Source organism: Octopus bimaculoides, chromosome 7 (genome assembly GCF_046866305.1).
Source record: "Octopus bimaculoides isolate indiv1 chromosome 7, ASM4686630v1, whole genome shotgun sequence".
Lineage (NCBI taxonomy): Eukaryota > Metazoa > Mollusca > Cephalopoda > Octopoda > Octopodidae > Octopus > Octopus bimaculoides.
The window spans coordinates 28377986-28393496 of record NC_142934.1 but is presented as its reverse complement, the minus strand read 5'-3'; the positions used below and the strand labels follow the sequence as shown (position 1 = coordinate 28393496).

The 15511-nt window shown below is 36.7% G+C and overlaps 1 protein-coding gene across 2 annotated transcripts in view; it reads right to left on the bottom strand.

The window, feature by feature from the left end:
- Window positions 1–15511, bottom strand: part of LOC106881998 (tektin-3) — a 59408-nt gene that overhangs the window by 25829 nt on the left and 18068 nt on the right. Inside the window, exon 1 of one of the 2 annotated variants that reach the window (XM_014932535.2) lies at window positions 7483–7940. The exons of the other annotated variant lie outside the window; for it this stretch is intronic. The gene's annotated coding sequence lies outside the window, so the exon portion shown is untranslated. Of the gene's footprint in view, window positions 1–7482; window positions 7941–15511 lie in introns of those variants that run through there. 2 annotated transcript variants of the gene reach the window in all.

Sequence of the window (15511 nt, the reverse complement as noted above, 5' to 3'; positions counted from 1 at the left end):
GAACAAGGCGTCAGTCGAATAGAGAGCAGTAATAAGAAATTAAATAAATGACAAGAGAATAAGTAATTGTCCTGAAATTCATTTACTTACAGCTGAGTGCATGTGTATCACCTTACACCTTCATCACACACACACATGATCCAACCCATGCCAGCATGGAACACAGATGTTAAATGATGATGATAATATAGTATTTAGAGTAAGAACTGGGTGAAACAAGTTCTGGGGAATTATAACCCTTGCCAGCAATAAAGAGCTGCTCATCCAGAGTGAAAGATCTTGTAAGATCTTTGTAAGATTGTAAGATCTTGTGTGAGAAATGCAAAGTTGCATGGCAGTGAGAAATGGGACTTGAATTTAGGTTTATGAAAATAGAAAGAAATGAAGTAAGCATGCTTCATTGAGTGTGTAATTTTAGTGAATACAAAGAGCTGCAAAGTCACCATCTGCTACTCCCTCTTGACTATTCAATACCCTCTCAGTGACAAGCGTGGCAACCTGTTATCTCTTGCATGAAGCTCAACATTCTGAAGCCAGTCTTAACTTTGTCCATCATCTTCCCAGTTCCAGTTTTTCTCAACACATTTAAACTCCATCATTTGTATACACCGAGATCCAGTGGAGCATGTTAGCTTCATTCCTTTCTAGTCTTCGATATCCTCTGCATACACACTCACATTTCACTACCATGTAACACTGCTGTTTATACACAGCATCCTACAATCTAGTTTGCCCTTTAAGAGTGCGGCATGTTGTTACCAACAGAGATAATAGCTCTTAGAATCTTCTGTATCCTGTTCTAATTCTTGCAACTATGATCTCGGAACATCCTCCTCCACTGCTAATTATGTCACCTAGGTAACAAAAGATAACCACTAGCTCCAAGGGATCCTCCTTGACATTTGAGAATTTCAATCACCCATGTGTTCCCAGTACTTATTGCCCCTGTGCATCTTCCACAAAGTCCACTCTCTTGTCACCATGGGTAACATCAGGAAATACAGCATAATTACATTAATTATAATTTGACTTTTATCATGTCTTGCTACTTGTACAAAATGAAATGATTACTAATTTTCAAAAGAAAAATACTTATTACCTTGAAATAAAATTTAAAGAAAACAAATTTCTTATTTAACTTCATATAAGTTCAACCCATGCCAGCATGGAAAGTGGATGTTAAATGATGATGATGAATTCCTCCCACAACTACTCTCATTTACTCCTGTCTTCAATTTTTTTCTCTTGCCCTCTGTATGTGTATATATGTGTGTGTGTATGTGTACACATACACACACATATATACACACATACACAAGCATACACAATAAAAAGCAAGAGATGACTACAGTTTAATGTTTCTGTTTGGGTTTGATTTGTGATGAAAATACCATCAATGAATGGTTAATGCTGTTTGTAAACAAAATGTTGCATTCAGGAATGTCTCTTATTGAGTTTCTCCACAGAAGGTGGCTTAATCATAAATAATTAATTACCTTTGAGGGTCTGATTGTTAATAGGAAAAAAATGTAGAAAAAAACCCCCAGCAGCCACAACATATAAAATGCTCACTTACCTAATCTATATTAAACAGACTGGTACTGAGATTAATGTTTCATAAAAAAAAATTTAGTGGTTCCATGGTATAGTGATTATCACATCTGCTTAACAGGTAGTACGCCGAGAGTCCAGAACATGATGAAACCTGATTATTTTTTAAGTGCAAGCATAGCTGTGTGGTTCAGAAGTTTACTTCCCCAGCATGTCTTGAGTTCAGCCCCACTGCACAGCACATTAGGTAACTGTCTTCTACTTTAGCCCCAGGTCAACCAAAGCCTTGTATGTGGATTTGGTAGATGGCAACTGAAAGAGGTCCATTGTGTGTGTGTCCGTGTCCCAATACTGCTTCACAACCAGCATTGGTTTTTTTTTTACATCCCATCACTTAGCAGTTTAACAAAAGGCACCAAGAGAATAAGTACCAGGCTTTAAAAAAAAATTGAAGTTAATTTGTTCAACTAAAATTTTCAAAGCAGTGTACCAGCATGGCCACAGTCCAATGACTGAAACAAGTAAAAGATAAAAGGTTTCTGAGAGAGCACTATTGCTATTACTAATGTTTGTGATGATTATTAGAAAGCCAAGGTTAACTTTGCCTTTCAAGGTTGATAAAATAAAGTATCAGTCAAGTAGTGGGGTCAATGTAAGCGATTAATCCCCACCCAAAACACTGTTGACCTTATGGAAGTGGCATGCATACAATAATTTTAATTTAACTTTTATGAAATTTCTTTGTGCTCATACTAAATGATGAAATGAATGCTAATTTACAAACTACCCTACTACCTGACTATCAGTCAAGTAGTATGGCCAATGTAATAAACTTGATTCCTTCCCTCACATTTGTTGGCCTTGTGCCAAAATTAGAATTATTTATTTGCCATGAAAGCAACTGAAATACATTTATTACATTTTTTTTCCTTCCTAGAGGTTATCATGTCAGTGTATGATCCGCCACACCACCCCACCCACCACTGACTGCCTTGAAAAGCACTATGTGCTTCTGATGGGATTTTCTATAAGAGAATACAAAAGTGATTTTTCAAGTTGCTTTCTTTCAGGTATTTTTTACAATGAATCATGCCACTGGTTAGATCTACATAAGTCAGCTACATCTAGGCACTTGGAATATAAAGTGCCCAGCAATAATCATCATCATCGTTTAACGTCCGCTTTCCATGCTAGCATGGATTGGACAATTTGACTGAGGACTGGTGAACCAGATGGCTACACCAGACTCCAATCTGATTTGACAGAGTTTCTACAGCTGGATGCCCTTCCTAACGCCAACCACTCCGAGAGTGTAGTGGGTGCTTTTACGTGCCACCGGCACTAAGGCCAGTCACGTGGTACTGGCAATGGCCACACTCAGAATAGTGTATTTTACGTGCCACCTGCACAGGAGTCAATCCAGCGGCACTGGCAACGATCTCGCTCGAATGTCTTTTCACGTGCCACCAGCACAAGTGCCAGGAAGGCGATGCTGGTAATAATGTAAAGTACTTCATCCAACACTTGAGCAATTCTACAAATGCACTAACCTGAACTGGCACCTTATTCTATCAACCTCCATAAAAATGAAAGGCAAATTTGACCTCAGGAAATTTTGAGCTCACAACATTGAGAGGTGAAGCAAATAAGTCATTTCATTCAATGCTATAACGAACCTGCCTTTTCATCACCTTTAATACAATAACGGGGTGAAAAAAGCCTTTACCCAAGTTCAATAGACAAAATACAAATATACACCTTGAAGTCACACACACAAATATATACACATTTGTTTACAAAAAATTCAAGAATCAAAATGCAGGAAATCCACAGATAGTTGGAAGTTTATAGAGGACCACGAAATATACAATTTCTTTTGAAATTGTATTTCACTTGAAACATTTGATTCATTAGATTAATGTACAAGTCCACCTAGGTTGTATTGAATGCACAGTCTTAGGAGACATCTCTGATATAGTCTGTTATACAATTATCATGTTTTTCACCTTGAGAGCAGTTATCTCTTGTTATTTTTCACTTTGCACCAAGAAGTAAATGATCTTAACTATGGAGTGAAATTGGAGACAATCTATTTGTAATATTATTATGTTGCTGAAGGCAGCAAGCTGGCAGAATTATTAGCACACCAAACAAAATGCTTAGTGACATTCTGAACCTTTCATCCCTTTGGTGTCAATAAAATAAGTACCAGTTGATTACTGGGGGGGTCGATGTAATCAACTTACCCTCTCCCTCAAAATTGTTGGCCTTGCACTAAACTTTGAAACCAATGTTATTATGCTGTTGTACAACTATGTTAGTAAAACTTTAATAAATCTTGAAATGTTATATTACATCCTTATTTTCATAACAGAGGAAAGTTTATATGGCTAGACTTGAACCCATAACCTAAATGAATGTGCTTAAATCTCTCTCCCCAACTCGTGTATCTTTTGTCATTCACCATTATCAACATCAGCATCTTCACCTCTGCCTCCATCAATACCACTACTGTAACTATCACTTTTAGAAATCCTTCAACAGCCCTGTTAAGGGTCCTGCTCCATAGTCTTTCTTCATATAATCCTCCTTACTATGTTTCACTACTCCTGAACCCCTTGTATTTAACACATCTGTCCAAACACCAATCTTCCAGAACACTCTCTTTCCCCACATTTTTCCCTACAGGCATTAACCTACCCAAGTTCAAGCTGAACATCTGACTGGCTTCATCTCACCAGCTTGGGCTGGCTAGTATAAATCTGCTTCTGCTACCTGTGACTAATTAATAAGTTTTTAAAAATTGTGATAAGTAAGAAAATCAATTATTCACTTGATTGTATCCAGACAAGTAGTTTCAAGTAAATATAGTGTAGTCACAACATAGCAGAATAGGTTTGATATACCTGTATGAACAAGTCATATGGAAACAGTCGATATGACCATTTATATATTTTTTTGGATCATTACCTCCCGCTCATGCCATCCATTCCAACATCTAATCTACAGAGTTCAGTAAGTTCAGTGCTTACTCAGGCATTTACTCTGATTTTAGCTGTATATATAGACACATTGGATGCATGCATCACCATCATCGTGAAGGTGGTCAGCTAGCAGAATTGTTAGCATGCCAGGTGGAATGCTTAGCAGCATTTCATCCGTCTTTACATTCTGAGTTCTAATTCCACGAAGGTTGACTTTGCCTTTCATCCTTGCAGGGTCAATAAATTAAGTACCAGTGAAACACTAGAGTCAATATAATCGACTAGTTCCCTCCCACAAAGTTTCAGGCCTTGTGCCTTTATTAGAAAGGATTATCATTTTAACCTCCCCTTTTCCAAGTTTGTATGGGCTGGATGGAGTTTGAGGCAGACTTTCTATGGCCAGATGCCCTTCCTGTTGCTAACTCTCACCTTTTTCCAAGCAAGGTAATATTTCCCGAAGACCAGATATTTTTACAGAATATCATAAATGCACAACATCCATTTATAACAGCCATGCAATGTCAAGACAAGAAAACACAAACACACACATATCTCATCATCACCATCATCATTTAACGTCCATTTTCCAGGCTGGCATGGATTGGACAGTTTAACAAGAGCTAACAAGCCAGAAGACTGCACCAGGCTTCACTGTCAGTTTTGGCACAGTTTTTACAAATGAATGCCAGCAGATAACTCCTTAAAAATTATCACTCCATTCTTACACCAGCTATTATACTTTCAGAACACCACTACCACCACTGCTGACACATCAAGGTAACAGAAGCTGTCATTTACCTATAGTACAAAACGAGTAGGAGTGGAGACAGATGAACTAGGAGGTGGACAGAGGTGCATGACTATATAGGAGAGTGAGAGGGGGAAGTAGGTGAGGGACTGAATCTAATGAAGCACAAGTATTGGGGGAAGATGAATAGGGGATGGCTTCATCATTTCGGGATTTAGTCATATATAAGCAGCTTTCAAATAAATTAGTGATTCTCATCCATTTTTTACCTATGGACCCCTTTGATTCCTATTTTACTCAGATGGACCTACTATAGCCATTTGATGTTTTAAAAACCCTGTTATATTTTAATAATTAAATATTATTAGGAATTGTATAAAAGAAATTAAAGTATTTGGTTAATGTTTACAAGTACACAGGCACGAAAAGAATCGACTTCTTTTTTTTTTTTTTTCAGCAGATTCCTATGTTTTTCGATGACGGACATTCTGAATATGGGATCCTTTTGATTTGGTGGACACCATTTGTTTTCTAACCAAACACTTTCAAACATGGGACACTGGTAGAATGTGTCATATGAAACATCTTTTTTTCCCTTGAATAAAATTACTACCGTTGTTTGTCAACAACAACTATCGGCGGTACTGTTATTTATGACATCGTTCGTGTGTTTGTACTGGTTTTAGCTTTATATTTTTAAAGTTATTTCGTGTTAAAATTTTAAAATTTGGGGTGGGGAGGGGATAATTGAAAATTTTGAAAACTTGATTTTTGACATACTCAGAATCTCCGTCATCGAAAACATAGAAATCCGCTGAAAGAATTTTTTTTTTTCCTTTTAAAGGGGGTCGATTTTTTTCGTGCCGGTGTACTTGTAAACATTAACTAAGTATTTTGTGTATTGCAGAAATACAGCCAATTTATTGCACATAAATTTCAACAACAAAATGTTATATGGATCCTGGTTGAGAACTACCGAAACTGTTATTAGCCATACTTCTATTTCTTCAGCATTCTTTCCGACGCTCTAACGAATCTGCAATTTTACATTTCAATAATAAATGTTACAAAGCTTATTACGACACCGAGCAAATTTGGGGGCAAAATTGATTAATGACTAATTTCAGTAATTTCTTCTATTCAACTGCATGGTGTGTAAATATATCAATGAAGAGTTAACTCCAGCAGATTGTGGAGAAACTGTAGAGAATATTTTATGTTGAGATTTTAGATCTATTATAGTTGAGCTTCGTTAACTTCATACCATGTACCATTTTTTTCCGTGATCCTCTTTCATTTAATCGGGATAATTTTAATTTTTGTTGCATTTCTGATCTTTCTGATATCTAAGGATGAATATTGACGTGTATGAGTCATTTTTCAAATGTAATTCTGTATATCTTTTGTATATGTTCAGCTAATATAGTTTTTGTAAGGTGGTGAACATTTGTTAAAAAAAAAAATTTTTCCCAAAGTCAAAAATGCAATAAATCTGTGCCCTGTCCCCCTCCCCACTCATCTTTTGAATTTTATTTTCCTCTCTGCATCACCAAATACGCATACACACATTTCATAAGATAAAAACAAAAATCACCTGTACACTTCAAAGACTTTCAAATATATATATATATATATTTGAAAGTCTTTGAAGTGTACAGGTGTATATATAATAATAATAATAATAATAATAATAATAATAATAATATTAATATTAGGGATAAAAATCCAAATTTACAGGTAAAAACTCAATTAAATTCAATTTAATTAATTTAATTTCCCTAAAACTATATATGGAAAGACTTCCGCTTGTCCACCCCACCCCCCATTATATATAGCATAAATATATCTTTTGTCCACCAAGAATGACAGTCTTGTCTTGAAAAATACTAAAGCAACAATGTTTCAAATTGCCCAGAAACATTCAAAGATGTCTTACCGTTTGTCTAAGAACGTATTCTCAATGTTTTCAATTCAAATGATAACCAGGTACTTCGATACAAGTATATAAATAGATTTTGCTTGCCTTCACAATGTGAGTAAATATTGTTTGCATTATAATTGCAATTCCTATAAAACCATCAGCAACAAATATAATGAAATCAATAACAGAAACACAAGAAACATTCATAAAATACAATATCCATATACAGTCTTCATTATACTGAAGGACAATAGAAAAAAAGAACTTGAGAAACTCACCCAAATGTTGACTCATTAATCATGCCAAAAGTGATTTTGGTAAAGCTTGTAAAACGATCTCAGACAGAGTTAACGCTGGTATAAAGCGGTCCACGAATTTAAATCTGTGGAATAATTCCGCTTCGGTTATCACGTGCAGATTGTAATGGTGTCAATTTTATCGATGTTGACGTCGTTAATTATTTGTCCTTCCACAAACCAAAGCCATCCATTCCGCCAAAAAAGTACACAGACTGTCACTCAAAGTGATTTTGGTGAAATTTGTGTTACGATGGCATAAATAAAGCGGCCTAAGAACTTAAATCTGTGAAATACTAATAGAAACAAGGCCTGAAATTTTAGAATGGAGTTTAGTTGATTATATCGACCCCAGTGGTACTTATTTCATCGACCGCGAAAGGGTGAAAGGTCAAGTCGACTTCGGCGGAATTTGAACTCAGAACGAAACGCCGCTAAGCATTTTGTCCGGCGTGCTAATGATTCTGCCAGCTCGCCGCCTTGAATATGTGAAATAATACAGCTCGGCATCAGCAACACAAATTCATCAAAGCCGATGTTGTTAGTTTATTGTTCTTCGATGAGTCAGAATCTTTTGTAAGCTATTTTGGCAGAACATTACACAAATATCCCACAGAGCGACCTGCACAACATGTTAAACAGTCCCACCTTTTTAACAAACATGTTTAATATGTGACATTAAAATAGCCTTGTATATCGTGAATTTGCACAAGAACGACTGTCGCATCAATTTTAAATATGAACAAATACCACAGTTGACTATGCCGGGAAACAAATAATAACAGCATTCTACTAGTTGGATCTGTGGTTGAAAGTTGAAATGAACCTTACTTACAAAGGTACACTTTCGGATGTCATGTTCAAACATAAATTCACTCACGACAATCAAACCCCGCCTCTTCCCTTTTTGCGATTTTGATTTTGTTGAAACCAGTATTGTTATATTTAGCAAGTGTCACAATTAATAAAGCCTATTTAGTTTTGGGTTTTTATAAATAATTAACCGTTGGTAGTTCACAATATTCAGTAAGCTGCATGTGAAGACAATAATTCTTTCTACGATAGGCAGGCACGAGGCCTGAAATTTTGGGGATGGATTCGATCTCGAAAGGATGAACGGCAAGATCGACCTCGGCGGAATTTGAACTCAGAACGTGAAGCCGGAAAAATTGCCGTTAGCGATTCTGCCAACAAAAATGCTCGCACTAATAGTTGAGTTTTCATATATTTTATTTAACCCGCATCGTACGTATAATCGATGTAATGGAATAACGTCCATGAAACAACGAACATAATAGAAATCTATAATTCAACATGCTAGATAATATTATGAAAGTAGTTCATAGTTATTGGAGACGAATTGAGAAGGATTTACATTATTGCATGTAAGCAATGTGTTTGTGGTTAGATACTACGATTCGAAGTTGGTAGCCTTTGTTGAATACGACATAAGTATGTTAAATAAGAAGTAAAATGGTGAGGAGACCGACAGTTTTGTGTGGAATGTTCAGTGGCCCTAGTCTGAGGTAGAATTCGCCATCTTTTTTAAAATCTTATATTGATTTCAAATTTAAGCACAAGGCCAGCAGTTTGGGGGAGGAGCCAAGTCGATTAAATCAACTAGTGTGTGACTGGTATTTATTTTATCGACCTCGAAAGTATGAAAAGCAAAGTCTACCTCGACGAAATTTGAACTCAGAACGTAGAGACAGACGAAATTCTACTAAGCAGTGGCCTGGGAACGAAATTTGCTTACGGAGTGCAAATTCAGGCCCAAAATTTTTTACGAAAAAAGTGGATTTTTTTCATTGTTAATATTAAAACAAATGCAGGTATAATCTTTTCTCCTATAGGTACAAAGCCTGAAATTTTTTTTTTTTTTTAGGGGGCGGAACAGTCGATCACATCGATTCCAGTACTTGACTGGTGCTTAATTTATTGACCCCTAAAGGATGAACGGCAAAGTTGGCCTCGGCGGGATACCGATTCTCCCAGCTCATTGCCTTAACCAAATCTTATATTATAAAAAAAAATTGCTGATCGCCATCTGTCCGTCCATAACATCAATGTAGATAGAGAGGAGTGTATCAACAGGGGAGATAAATCCTGTCACAACGACTATTTAGGAGGGAAGCAAGGCGAAAAATTGTTGAGAGACAAATATAGTAAGAGAAAAATTATATGAGTGACAGACAGATAGATAGTGTTATCACCACAGTAACTAACAAGTTTTGATTAAAAACGTGGGGATTTTAAGTGCAAGTCTGTCAACACAACACAACACAGACCTCAAAAAAGAAGAAACTGTATGTAAATATATAATACACACAGTTACCATTTTTGTTATTTGTGTTTGTGTATTTATGTGTGTGTGTGTTTCTGTATGTTTTTCAACATATAGACAATACAACACAGACTTTCACAATAATAATGAGTTGTTATTGTTGTTGAGAGAGAGAGAGAGAGAGAGAGAGAGAGAGAGTGTGTGTGTGTGTGTGTGTGTGAAAAAGATAGAATTAAAATTTGTTTCAAGAAAAAAACAGGTTATTGTTGAGCATATCAATGTCATCATGTATGTGCATCTATGTCTGTTATGTTTTATCCTTTCATGCCATGTAACCTGGTGGTTTATCAACCAAAGACTGAGAAAATAACATGATCAGCTAAAACCCTTGAATTTGGTACCCAGCATGGCCACTATCTAGTGATTGTATCCATTAAAAGAAAATAATAATATGCTATTGATTTAGTCATTGGTTCTCTTGTACTCATAAATTAATATTGTACTTTTATCTTTTGCACTGAAGCAAAACCTTAAGTAGTAATCATGGTGGTGGTGATTTCTTCATTATCACCACAATGTGACAGATAAGGAATGATTGTTGAAACATGAGTGTCTTCTTTATCTTCTAATCATAATGTTCCTCACTAGAGTAGTAATAGTGATGGTGGTAGAAGTTATGGTTGTAGAAGTGGCGATGATAGTAGTGGTGATGATAGTAGAGGTGGTGGTGGTGATAATGATGGAGGTAGTAGTGGTAGTGCTATGAAGTAGTGGTGGTGGTAGTAGTAGTAGTAGAAGTGGTGACTATAGTAGTAGTAGTAGTAGTAGAAGTGGTGACTATAGTAGTAGTAGTAGTAGTAGAAGTAGTGACTATAGTAGTAGTAGTAGTAGTAGCAGCAGCAGCAGCAGTTTAGTACTAACCAATTTATGGAATAGATTTGGTCTATTGAATACATTGGATTGTGACAGGTTTAAAATATTGCATACATTATCCTCTATCATTTTGTTTTTTTTCTTTTTTACATTCAGTGTAATGAAGTGTAGTTAGCTGTAATATAACCCAATATTGTATGTGCTGTAATGCTTGAGAAAATTGTATAATGATTTATGCTTGCTTGTTTTCATGCATCAAGTGGATGGTGATTTACGCTTCAACACTTTCCTAATAGCTTAATACTTCCGTTGCAAGTGATGCAGAACAGTAAGCTAACCAGCTCTGTGAAGCTATTTTAACCCTTTAGCATTTAAACTGGCCATGTCCAGCCCAAATATTCCATCCACTTAATATTCAAACTGGCTAGATCTGGCCTCTCACACCTAACCTGTAATGTCATTCTAAAAATAAACAATTACATATTTGAAATCTCAAAGCTACAATGTAATACATGACATTTTTTTTTTTTAATGTGAATAAATAAGCATTGCATTTGACAAAGTAATCTGAATGCTAAAAGGTTAACACAATTTCCATTTATTTGTGTCATACCATACCTTTTCTTTTGTGATTAATAACATGCAAACTCCTGCTACTATAATGGCCTCTGTTCCTTAGAGCTGGCTGCCCCCTGCCATTCAGGCATTCCTATCCCATTGATTTCTCCTGCTCTCATCATCCTTGTTGTGTCCAATCTTCTCAGGCCCTCAACTAATTCAATAAGCAGACAATTCAGTTGATTAAATAACTAGATACTGTTGAAACTGATGGAGATGTAAGTACTTTATTTACATGTGTATGATGTGTAGATTTGTATGTGTGTTTTGTGTGTGTGTGTTTGTGGATTTGTATGTGTGTTTTGTGTGTGTGTATTTTAGTGTATATGTATGTACATGTGTGTATTTGTATGTATCTATTTGTGAGTGTTTATGTAGTTATGTATTTGGGGCTATACAGAGTGTTTGAGCTGAATTTGATGATTTTTTTTATGTCTCTTTTTTTTCCGGAAGCTTGATGTATTGGTGAACATTCAATGGCACTGGGAGAGCATAAACACTAATGATATAGTTGAGAAAAAATTATCTGACGTGGAGGGCTTGAACCCATCTGAATATTGGAAAAGAGATACCTGTGTTATGATGATTCATGCTGGGTATCAAAATGGTAACATCATGATTGCTGAGGCTGTAAGATGTGGCATGGACAGCTGCAACAGAGACTATGAAAGCCATGGCCTGCATGAAGGAACCCAGCAGGCATTCTGATTGTCCACATACCAGAATTCATCCAACATCTTTGAACAGGGCTTTAGGCTCAATTCAGACAGCTTTGTGAAGCTGTTGGAGACTGTGTCAAAACTCTGGCTGGAGAGGGTTGCTATTGGAAGGTTATATGTGTAGCAGCAAGATTCAGCTCATTGCCATACTTCTAGAAAGAGTTAGTACTGATTGTCAGAGAATTTCTACAACTTCGCCAGCCCCAATTTCTATTCCCTGAATTGTAATCCCATGGATTACTATGTGGGGTACACAGGTGAGAAAGACACCAACTGCTTTGCCTGAAACATTAAGGCCAAGCTGGTGACCAAGATAAATGAAATGTACAAAGATTTTCCCAGGAACACACTGAGGAATGCATGTGCCAAGTTTCAGAGCTGTCTTACAGCCATGGTGGAAGCTGGGGATGGCTGCTTTGAGTAAACTGTTATATCTCAGCCATAATCTGGTTGATATTTTCTGATTCTTTTGCAAATACTTTAATTTTTGGATGAGGTACTGTGTTTTCTTTTCTTTTTATGCATACTGTCTAATTTAGCCCAAACATGTAAGTGATTGACATTGTTGTTTAATCTCAGGAAAATCACTACCACAGATAAACTGTTGTCATAAAAATCTTTAAGGAAAATATTCTATCTCTGTCTTCCTTGGCATGAGATAGTTTCTCTCAGTGACATCCAATGTCACCTGTTAACTGACTGGACTGACATATTTCTTTGCAGAACAACCAATGTGGTTGCAACCATTTCAAGTTATCCAAAGCAGAGTATCACTAATGAGTTTCTCCTTACTTTGCCAGCACTGTGCAGTAAAATGATCTCTTCTTTCTGTAATGGTGTCTGATACTTTAGGATCCCTATTGTATAATCTTTCTTTTGTGTGTGTGTTCTAGGATTACAAAAGACACTTGTCCAAGGTATCATGTGGTTGGGAAGCAAACTTCTTAACTGCACAGCCACAGCTGCACCTCTGTATGTAGATATATTACATTGTTGGACTATATAGAGTTGGCTAAAAACATTCTTGGCTGTGTGGTAAGAAGTTTGCTTGATATTATTCTATATTTTTGAGATGAGGAATTATGTACATTATTTACAATGGATGGAATGGTGTCCTCATCTTGTTTGTTGTTATCACAATGTTTCAGCTGATGTACTCTCCAGCTTTCATCAGGTGTTCTCGGTGGAATTTCAAACCCAACCCTTTATTTGACTAATGGGGTACACTGTTCTCATACCTAAGTTATGTTGCTGATGTTATTTTTCAAGTCCCTGCCTGGGATTGAACTTAGAATCCGAGGGTTAGTAGCGGAGTGGATAAGAGCACGTCTACTAACCCTCGGATTCTAAGTTCAATCTCAGGCAGGGACTTGAAAAATAATATCAACAGAAAATAACATCAGCACCATACCTAGGAATGAGAACAATGTACCCCATTAGTCAAATAAAGGGTTGGGTTCGAAATTCCACCAGAACACCTGATGAAAGCTGGAGAGTACATCAGCTGAAACATTGTGATAACAACAAACAAGATGAGGACACCTGTCCGTCCATTGTAAATAATGTAGAAGTTTGCTTCTCAATCACATGGTTCCAGGGTCAGTCTTACTGCATGGAACCTTGGTCTTTTGTTGTAGCAATGAGCCAACCAAAACCTTGCAAGTAGATTTGGTAGACAGAAACTGAAAGAATCTCATCATATATATGTGTGTGTGTGTGTACATGTATGTGTTTGTGTTTACACCCCCATAACTTAGTGGTTTGGCAAAACAGACTGATAGAATAAGTACCATGCTTAAAAAAAGAATAAGTACTGGGATCCAGTCATTCAACTAAATATTCTTCAAGGTGGTGCCTCAGCATGGCCACAGTCTAATGACTGAAAGAAGTAAACGGTAAAGGTAAGGTATGTTCTACAGCAGATTACAGAACTGAAATTAAACACTGTTATTTTTACATCAGTAATCTATGTTCTTGAACAAGCAATGAGGTGATGATCATCAGCCATGTTGAAAGGATGAACAATGAATGTCTACCAAAGGCCATCTTTTATTCTAAACTGGCAATAGGAAAATATCACCATAGAAAAGCACAAATGAGATTCAGAGATATCTTGAAGCAGAATTTCACATTCTACAGCATCCAACCAAAGGCGTTTGAGACTACCATAGAGGATAGAGAGCAATGGAGGAATATCTACTGTCTAGGCTGCAAATTCTTTGAGGATAATAGAAAAGACAAGGAGCACCAAAGATGGCAGATAAGAAAGAGAAGGCTGGTCACAATCAATGAAAAACCCTAATAATCCCAAACAGAGAACGTTATCAAATGTTTCAAACAAATCTGATCTCCACAGTCATTAAAGAGTCTGTGTTAGAAAAAAACAAAATTAAAGTGATTCAAATGGGTTGGACAACTCCCTGAATCAAGAATGTCCACAACAATCCAAGGTATAGATCATATAATAAAGAAAAATTGAAAGGGCTTTTTTTATTTTATTGCATGTCTCTTGCATATATATAATTTACTTGTGCTCTGCCCATTCTTAAGAAAATTTTTTACTCCACTCCAGTCACCCCCACCCTCCATTTTAAAATGTGAGTAGCTATGATGCCCCTCTATGGCAGCAAACCTGCTCTGCCTCCTTCTCACATTCTTTAACCTCTCATCTCTTTGCATAAAGCTACCTCACTCAAGGTTCATAACCACACAAGTGGCATTGTAACCTCACTAGTATGCTTAACATGAAAAAAGCACCCAGTACATGTGGTATAGTGGTTAGCATTAGGAAGGACATCCAACCATCTATAGAAACATGCCAAAATAGACAGTAGAGCACAATGCAATCTTTGGGCTTATCAGTTCTGTCATACTATTCAATCCATGCCAACATGGAACATGGATGTTAAATGATGAGGATGTTTATGATGTATCAGTATGGCAATTATGTGATTTACTGCATCTGCAATTTTTCAATCTCTTTCCATATTCTCCAATAGTCCCAAGCTCAGGGCCAAATTCATGCATGTCTACAATATCTTATGTAATTCTCAGTGATGCCATAACAACTAAGAACATATGGGTTAAATTAAATAAATTAATCATATGTAACTGTGGAGGGAACATGTGGAAGGGGTAGAACCCGGAAGACATGGAATGAAGTGGTGAAAAAGGATTTTCAGATGTTGGGCCTCACAGAGGGGATGACAAAGGACTGAGACGCCTGGTGGTTTGATGTACTTGAGAAGACACATCAAGCTAAGTGAAATCATGGTTGTCCTTACATACTGGCATGTCCCCTGCATCCATCTCTAGCTGAGCAATCCTAATCTTGTGGGCTCATGGGTGCTGGTGGCATATAAAAAGTACCTTTACCGGTGCCACAAAAAAGCACCTGTGCTGGTGCTACCTAGAAACACTCAGTACAATCTGTAAAGTGGCTGGCATTAGGAAGGGCAGCCAGCTGTAGAAACCATGCCAAAACAGACATGGAGCCTGACTAGCTCTTCAGCTAGCT